The 9,922-nt window shown below is 39.1% G+C and overlaps 1 long non-coding RNA gene across 1 annotated transcript; it reads right to left on the reverse strand.

Moving 5' to 3' along the window:
- Window positions 1-8,666: 8,666 nt before the first annotated feature.
- LOC111779548 (uncharacterized) lies at window positions 8,667-9,341 on the reverse strand. The gene is made up of 2 exons (XR_002812703.2): window positions 9,055-9,341; window positions 8,667-8,922 (listed from the first exon to the last, which is right to left on the reverse strand). It is a non-coding gene; the product is annotated as an uncharacterized LOC111779548 (long non-coding RNA).
- Between the last annotated feature and the right edge of the window lie 581 nt (window positions 9,342-9,922).

Consider the following 9,922-nt stretch of genomic DNA (forward strand, 5'->3'; position numbering starts at 1 on the left):
TTCACGAAATCTTTAGATGAAGTTTCAAGGAAAAAGTAGAGACTAAGTTCATACCTTTTCGTGGTCTGTACTGTTGTGCGCCGAAAGCGGAACAAATGTACTCACAACACCAATGAACGGAATTACACAAAGAGACACCAAGATATTTACGTGGTTCGGAGAGAAGAAGTTCCCCTACATCCGCGGGTAGCAACCAATCACTAATAAACAAAGTGTTAGAAGTGAATACCTCATTATCACACTACAAAGACTCTCACCAATATGCCACTCAATCTCAAGTGCACTTTTATTAATTCTAAGCATGGCATTATATAGCCTTTACCACCATGGTTGAACCTAAATATATCGGGAGAAAGAAACTTAAAGTCCCAAAGAATAGGACTAATCAGTCCTACAAAATAGAACCTTATGACAATTTACAACAATCTCCACCTTGTCATAAGATCTTCAAGTTGATAACCTATTTGGTTGTTAACACGTCAACACACTACTCCTTTCTTCCGATGTTGATGAAATCCAAACAATGCCAGAACTTTTCACGACCGATCACCTTTGTCAACATATTAGCAGGGTTATAGTAGTTCCAATTTTTAATAAACGAATGTCTCCTTCACAAATAATTTCTCGAATAAAGTGAAAACGAACATCAATATGTTTAGTACGAGCATGATGGACTTGATTTTTTGACAAACAAATAGCACTCTGGCTATCACAAAACACATCTATATGTTCCTGCAAAATACCCAAGTCATTGATCAAACCATGCATCCAAATAGCTTCTTTAAAAGCTTCCGTTACTGCCATATACTCTGCTTCGGTGGTAGACAATGCAACAGTAGACTACAATGTTGAACGCCAACAAACAGGTCCACCAGCCATAGTCAATAAATAACCTGTAGTAGATCGTCGCTTATCCAAATAACCAACTACAAGGTTGTCAAGATTAAACATTTCTTGTTTTTGAAACTTAATACCAACATCAATAGTACCAAGAATGGACCTAAGAATCCATTTGACAGCCTGCCAATGCTCTTTACCAGGATTATGCATATAACGACTCACCATGCTTACTGCGTGTGAAAGATCAGGTCGAGTACATACCATAGCATACATCAGAGCACCAACCGCATTTGTATAAGGAATATTCTCCATATACCTTTTGTCATCGTTAGAACTTGGACACATGGAAACACTAAGTTTGAAATGAGGAGCAAGTGGAGTACCAATGGGTTTGGTAGAATTATTCAAAATAAATCTTGTCAATACCTTGCGTAGATATTGAGACTGAGTCAACCAGACTGTACCTTTTTTTCAATCTCGTTCTATCTCCATTCCAAGTATTTTCTTTGCATTGCTTAAGTCTTTCATTTCAAATGTTTTAGAAAACTGATCTTTGAGCCTATCAATCTCCACCTGTCTCTTTGAAGCAATTAACATATCATCAACATATACGAGCAAATAGATAAACGATCCATCATCAAGACACCGATATTACACACAATGATCAAATTGACTATGAGTATACATATGCTCTACCATGAAATGATCAAACTTTTTATACCATTGGCGAGGAGATTGCTTCAGCCCATACAAAGATTTCTTCAATTTGCATACCAAATGTTGCTGTCCAACTACTCGAAAACCAACCGGTTGTGCCATATATATTTCTTCTTCCAAATCTCCATGCAAAAAAGCAGTTTTTACATCACAAGTCGAGCCTTATAACGTATACCAGAAGAATCTTCTTTTGTTTTGCAAAAACCCATTTACAACCAATTTCCTTCTTACCTTTTTGAAGTTGTACCAAATCCCATGTTTGATTTATCTCCAATGATGCTATCTCCTGATTCACAGCCTCTTGCCAGTGCAATCTATCCGGGCTCTGGATAGCATCTTTGTAGTTGTTGGGAACTCAATCAATCAAAGGGAAAGCATATGCTATCGTATCATCAAACCTTGCAGGTTTTCGAATTTTCCTTCATGGTCTATTCCTGGCGATGGACTCAGGTTCCTCCACTCTTTCATTTACAAGGCTTTGCTCCTCTTGTTCTAAGACATCAGAGTTATTATCTACCTGATCAATAGGTTCTTCAGTAGGAGCAACCATATCAGGAGAGAACACCACCTTCTCCACCTACTTCAATGCCTCGTCATTATTTTCAATTTTCTGCAAAAACATTCCAGACTCATCGAATGTCACATCTCGACTATTAACAATCTTACTTGTTTCTGGACACCATAACCTATAGCCCTTTACGCCTTTGCTAAATCCCATAAACTTGGCTTTTTCTGCTCTAGGATCCAGCTTTGAGTCTTTCACAGGATAATAAGCAGGACACCCAAACACATGCAATTTATGATAATCACTAATAGGAGTACCCGACCATACCTCAAGCGGAGTTTTCCTACCATTTCCAGAAACAGGTAAACGATTCACCAAGTGAACTGCATAACTGAGAGCCTCAGCCCAAAATGCCTTACTCAATTCTGCTTGAGACAATATGCATTGAACCTTCTCTATTAATGTCTGGTTCATTCTCTCAGTAACTCCATTTTGTTGTGGCTTACCAGGAACAGTGAAGTGTCGAACGATCTCTTCATCTCGGCATACTTTAAGGAATAGATCATAAGTATATTCTCCACCATTGTCTGATCTCAGCCTTTTGATTTTCCTGTCCATCTGATTCTCTACCATTTTCTTCCACTCTAGGAAGATTTGGAGAACCTCGTTTTTGTTTCTCATGGGATACATCCAAACTCTCCTCGAGTAGTCATCAATAAAGGTGACAAACCACCTCTTTCCTCCCAATGAGACATTCTTCATGGGACCCCATACATCAATGTGAACATAATCCAAAATGCCCTTTGTTTGGTGTCTAGCTGTATCAAACTTCACATTTTTTTGTTTACCAAATATACAATGTTCATAGAAATCAATTTTACCAGTTGTGGCACCTTTAAGGACTCCTTGGTTCACCAATGTCTGAAGCGCCTTCTCACTAGCATGCCCAAATCTCATGTGCCATAATTTTGATATGTCTTGTTCTTTCGAACTTGCCACAGCAGCATGCCCAATTATTGTGGTTTCGTTGAGGTAGTATATGCTACCTCTTCTAGTTCCTTTAATTGCCACCAAAGCTCCACGAGCTACTTTCAAATTTCCTCCTTCCAAAATGATGCGATAACCACTCGCATCCAAAACGCCAAGGGAAATCAAATTCTTCTTCAAGTCAGGGACATACCTCACGTCATTGAGTTTTCGTATAACCCCATCAAACATCTTGATTTGTACTGAGTCGATTCCCATCATCTTGCAAGTACTATCATTGCCCATATAGACAACTCCACCATTGAACTCTTTGAAATCCAAAAACATCTCTCTGTTGGGACACATATGATAAGAGCACCCAGATTCAAGAATCCATTCACTGGTTTGGCTGACTGATAAAGAGATCGTCAAGGCATTATTTGTATCAGTGTCGTCATCTCTAACCACATTGGACTTCGACCCCTTCTCTTTTAAGATCGGGCAATCTTTCTTCCAATGGCCTTTCTGTCGAAAATATGCACACTCATTTTTATCAAGTTTTCTTCAATTATCATATCTACCTCTCGACTTTGATCGGGACTTTCCACGTTCGCTCTTTTTTCAAGTAGAAGTCCTTCCACGAGCAATGAGAACATTTGTGCTAGAGTCTTGATCTGCCTCCTTTTCCTTCTTTCGCACCTCATTATTCATTAAGGCATTTGAAACATCTTCAAAAACAAGATCAGTGAGTCCATGTAGTGGGGTGGTTACTAAAAACTCGTAGGATTCCAGCAAAGAATTTAACAGCAACATCTAGATTGAGCAAATCAGTGGTGATTGTGTTAAAATCATCCAAATGCTCAGCCATTGAGCTACCTTTCTTGTAGTCAAAACGGAAGAGTTTCTTCCTCAAATAGAGTTTATTTTCCACACTCTTCTTCATATATTTCACCTCAAGCTTGTCCCATAGTTCTTTCGCTATCGTAACCTTCATAAATGGATATTTCTGATCCTTGCCAAGACAGGATCGAATAATTCCACAAGCTTGTCGATTTAATTTCGTCCATTCGGGCATCTCCTCTTGAAAAGAAGCATCAAGATCTTGCATGACCAGCAAATCGCTAACTTCGCCTCGCCAAACACCAAAATTATTGGTTCCATCAAATTTCTCTACTTCAAGATTGGAACTCAACAATCTCAATCCGCGCCGTGATTTAGTTCCAGATGATTCTGCCATTTGCAATAATTAATCTGGATATAACTAAAAAAACACAATTCTTGAAAATTGAAAATAAGCACGATTGTAAGCACGTCTAGTGTTCGATGAGATCAAAACTAATTATAAGCATGAAATTATATAGCCTTTACAATCATGGTGGAACCTAGAATGAAACTTAAAGTCCCAAAGAATAGGACTAATCAGTTCTAAAGTGTAACGACCCTAAATTTCCACATATCTAGAGTCGCCACTAACTTCTCATGCTCATCTCTAATGGAGAATAAAAATCTAAGCATGCTCATCTTTATTAGCGGAAAAATTTAAAATTTCAGAATACATTAAAACATTGGAAAACACTGCCGGACTTATGTGTTTCAAACATCGTGCTGGAGTTCAAAAAGATAAATAAAACGATTACAAATTAATTAATATAAATGAATGAAATGCAAACGCCCTATCCTAACCAAGACTAGGAATTAAATATGCAACTATCCTATGCACGCGCCACAGTCTCTGATCACGATGCCACCGTCAACCGTACATGGGAGCCTTGCCTTTACTTGAAAAACAATATGGCACACGGCCTGAGTATTTCAAAGAAATACTCAGTAAGTGACCCCATTATAGGGGCCATGCTAATGCAAACACATGCAATCATGAATAGGGACCTATCTCTAATCATCTTAGGGATGACCTCCAATCTCGGACAAATTGGATGTGTAGTACTTCCCTACACACGACTCACACGTGCGAGTGTGAGTCCCCAGGGCGCTCGCACACCCCCTAGACCCTCTGGTCAAGCTAATCTGTAGCGACGTCCGGAGGTCAGCGGAACCCCATAGTGTCATGCGCCTCATGAACACCCTCATCTGTGTGCTTTCGCACCTGTGCGAATTCGCGCTCATCATAAGGTGCGCGTCCGCACTCATCATCTCTAGGGGAAGTAGCCCTATGCTTATGAACATACAAAATGCATGAGGTCCCTCTAAATCCATCGTAATGTCTCTTCTGACACAACCCTCTAGTCTCATCTCTTTGTTACTCTAGGTAACGCATACTCGTGAATATTTATATTAATATCATTTTCATGCTCTTAGGGTTGTGTCCTACGTCGATCTAACGACATGATGCAATATGGCACTCATCATCATCTAGTATGCTCAATATGGAAAACATCATCATATTAAGGTAAAAATCATGCAATCATCATGCTCATCATAATGCCACAACGTGCGTCAAACATATTAAGCGTCACTCAACAAAATATGTATATACTGGCACATATCATCAAGCATCATACAATTTATTTAGCCTATCCTATAGTAAGGCCACTTACTTGGTTGGCCTTGGCCGAAGTACTCCCTAAATAGCTAAACGTAAGCTCCCGTTCCGTGAGAGCTGCTTCCTACGTCGCCGGGGTTTGTTTCCTATCACACCGTTCACCACTTTCCGTTAGTATTTCACAATTAATTTACCTATAATTTAATAAATTTGAAATACGGCTCTAAAACGGCCTCGGATACCTTAATCGGAGCTGAAAATAGATCCGAGAGGGTCGAAACAGTGGAAACCGGGCTGAAAATAGGTGAGCCGAGCCGAACAGCCGCTGGAGCCGCCGGAGGAGTCGCCAGAGTGTCACCGGAGGGAGCCCGAGCCGTTTGCGTCGAGCGGAGCCGAGGGACTGCCTGCGCTGCTGTGTGACACGTGGCAGCAGCAGAGAAAGCCACGTCGGGCGGTAGTGTCGGGTCAAAGCGCGGGTCGTAGTCCGGTTCGGGTCGTGGTTCGGGCCGCGGGCTGTGGAAGGCTACTGGGCCAAGACTAATCGTTGGGCCTCGGCTTACTGGGCTGGGCCGCAAGTGTTTGGTTTGCAGGCCGGCTCAATTGGACCGTGGGTCTAGTCTGGGTTGGTTCAACTGAACCGTAGCTTCTGGGACGGTTTGAGGTTTGGGCCGCTGTAGTTGGGCTGGGCCGAAGGCAGAGGCCAAGGGAGGAACGGGCTAGCTCTCCCGGGTTCTGGGTTCGGGTTGACCCGAATCCGTGGATCTCGTCTTCCTTACCCGACTTCGGCCGATTTTCCAGCGAGCTTTCTCTCTCCTTCCCGCAGCGTTTCCGTTGCCGATTTCGGTCCTCTTCCTTCCCTTTTCCTCTTTGTTCGTCGTCCTTCTTTCCTTTTTGGGAGTTTTGCGGCCTAAAAGCTCCTAAAAGCCACAGATCTAAGAATCGATTAAGAAACCTAATTTTCTGACCTCGGTTACCGACGACGACGCTTACGAAATAACACAAAACGCACCCTAAGTTATTGTGCTTTCGTTAGGGATCCCTCTTATGGTGGTAACAGGTCGTTTGGTGTCGGTTTGAGGGTGGTTTGAGGGCTCGTCGGAGAAACTGGACACTCGCCGACGTTTGTCCGAAATCTCTCTCTCTCTCTCGAAATTTCTCTCTTTTCTCCCTTTGCAGATGTTCTGAAGATGCTGGGCTGAGGGTGGGCGTGCTGTGGCCGTCGTTTTGCGTGGGTTCCGCGAAACTCGGCGGTCGCCGGAAAACTCGAGTTTTCCGGCGACAGTTTTTTTTTTTTTTTTTCTCGTTTTCCTTTATTTATTTATTAATTATATATATATATTTTTCTTTCTTTCCCGGGTTGTTACATAAAGAATAGGACCTTATGACAATTTACAACATGTACTTCATGTTATAACCTTCCAAAGTTCGCCGGAAAACATGTTTCTCGCCAGACAGCTGATTCTAGAGCTTTTTAGAGCTCAATTCCTTCACGAAACATGCTAGAAATCCCAAATCTTGAGACGTTTCAATTGTGCCATCAATGAATCCAATTTTCTTTTTGGTCCAAGATCGATAGTTTGTTCCATTTAATTTGATTAGAACAAGTGAATATTCTGGCGGATGAGAGTGAGGAATATAACTGAATCCATTTAATTTGATTGGATCAAGTGAATATTCTGGCTGATGGGAGTGATGAATATAACAAGGATGTGTTAAATCAACATCCAAAATTTTGAAGCTAGCTGACTCCGCCATAAAGGAACAATTTTTATATTTAAGAAATCCTAAATGGAATGTGTTAGAAAATGATTAACCACAGCCCTCGGATTTAAAAGAATCCGAGGAAGAAAAACCCATAATCTAAAAAGCTATAAACTTGAGTTTTGTGTCGTGACTCACCCTCTATGGATGAACCTTGTGGAGGAACCCTTACGTTTTTAGGGCATTGGATTCTCACCAATGTTTGGGTTACTCAAGCCGACATTCTCGCTTCCACTTCGTCCACCACTGCTCGCGCGGGTGCTTCCCTCTAAGGTGGAATGCTCCTCTACCGATGCATTTTTACATCCCACAGCTTCGGCAGATCGCTTAACACCGTTCATCTTCGGCGCAAGAGTGCTCGATCAATGAGCTATTACGTACTCTTTCAAGGGTGGCTGCTTCTAGGCAAACCTCCTGGCTGTCTCTGCACCCCTACCTCCTTTATCACTGAGCCGGTCATTTAGGGTCCTTAGCTAGTGATCCAGGCTATTTCCCTCTCGACGATGAAGCTTATTCCCCATCGTCTCACGGCCGACCTTTATTTTAAGATCATATCTAGTATTCATAATTATCTAGTATTCAAAGTTTGTTAAAACATTGTCCAGAGCATCCTATTTATTTTAAGCTTGCACCTACCGCCGTGATTGTTCTATGATGAGGGTGCTAACGATATTTAGCTTAAATATCAACAGTTGGATCTAAAGAATATCTACTATGATGAGGGTGCTAGCGATATTGAACTTAAGTATCAACCGTTTGATCTGGAAACAACGGTTATTTTCTTCTACTGGTTGGTTGTGGAAACAATACCCGTCAAAGATTTGTTTTTAATGGCAGTTATGTAATTAATCCTCTTAATTCTTTCATTGGATCCTTTGGATCTTAGGTAGCTTATTACTATGACTTATTTTGTTCTAGAAAAAACGTAAGCCATTATTAGTTGTCATGGTTTCTAAATTGTATGTGTTTGACGTAAATCTTAAATTAAAAATATTCTAAATATTGTTTATGTTGGTGCAACGAGTGGTTTATTTTCATTAAGGAATGTAATAATCACAATCTTATTTTCATTAATATATCCTATAAATAGACAACATAAGTATAGTCGAAAACTATATTAAAAAGAAACTCGTTTGGATATGAGATATATATTTGCACACAATGAATTTATAAAAACGGCTTGTAAAAAGTACGAACTATACACAATTAAGGATACAAAAATAATGATATCAACCAATAAGAAGAGGATAGCATAGAATTGACCTAAGCTAAATTGATACCATATTCTTTTCCTAGAAATGCCATTTGTAAAATATAGTAATTAAATGTATTTATATGTTACCTAACCCTAATATATTTATCTATTAGAACCATGAATGGAATATAAAAAATTAAATAATTTTGTGAATATAAACCATATATCTCTTGAATTTTTGTAGGTTAATATCAAAGAAATACTTTATAACAAAATAAATAAATTACATTACAAAAAATGAAAGAGGATAAAAGAATTTAAGAATTTCTCTCACAAACTTTATTTAAATAAATTATATTTGATCTTCCTACGTCAAATTGATCTTCGAAGCTCATTATTCATCCCGTTCTCAATTTGGCATTTTGATATTAAATTTATCTGCAAAAATAAGTAAGAAAAAAAATATATTAAAAAAGAAAATTTTTGAAAGCATGGTAAGAATTTCATTGGGCATGAAATTAACTTTTTTATCTTTAAAAAATGAATGAGGAAAGAGATCGAAAAATGTACCAGCAACTTCCTTTTTGCCACAATTTGTTTCACAATCAGAATGACATTTGTTATTGCCTTTGCATCCCTTTTTGCAGGTTTCAATACACGTCTTTAATTTTTCCTTCACAGTCCCAAAGTCGCTAAATAATGACTTCATTTTTGCCTCCATTGCAGCTGTATTGTCGGCCGTGGAGAATTGTAGTACATTTACCAACAGAACACACATTAAGAACATTGTCATCATCTTCTTAGCCATATTGTCGTGAAGTTCTTTCCTCTACCTTACCAAACAAGTTTCAACCTTGTTAGAAATTTATAGGGATATTATTGGTTAAATTTAGACAATTTTAAAATTTAAAATAAGTTCCTACTTTTTATAGGTGGAATAACTAGAAATAGACTTAGTTTGTTTTCTATTTGGGTTGACCAACAAAAAGCTTTTCCATTGTTTTATTCATTATTTTATTTTCATGGTTCCTTTATTTATTTTTTAACTGTATTTATTAATGAATATTGTAACCATCACTAATTTCCTTTGCACCATAAAGAGTCACGTTTCCTTGTCTTCATTATCTTATAATAACCATGTTATGTGGGAGGAAGTAGAGCAACATGATTCCCAACCATCCATGTTGTCTTATGAATAAAATGATTCATAAGAAGTCCACTATGAGATAGTAAGGATCAGAACGGAAATGGCCAGGTCAAGTTTACCTTCAATTGAGGATGAGGGAGAAGGACAAACCTAGGATTGCTTTTGTAAGAGATTTTCATTACGTTCTTTGGTAGGACTAATGTCCTACAAAGTTTAAAGATTAGACTAACTTTGTGTTCATAAGACTACTCTCATCGTTGCATCTTTGACGATATACCAGCGTATGCCAAA

This window comes from Cucurbita pepo, chromosome 18, assembly GCF_057944985.1.
Source record: "Cucurbita pepo subsp. pepo isolate OVF chromosome 18, ASM5794498v1, whole genome shotgun sequence".
Classification (NCBI taxonomy): domain Eukaryota; kingdom Viridiplantae; phylum Streptophyta; class Magnoliopsida; order Cucurbitales; family Cucurbitaceae; genus Cucurbita; species Cucurbita pepo.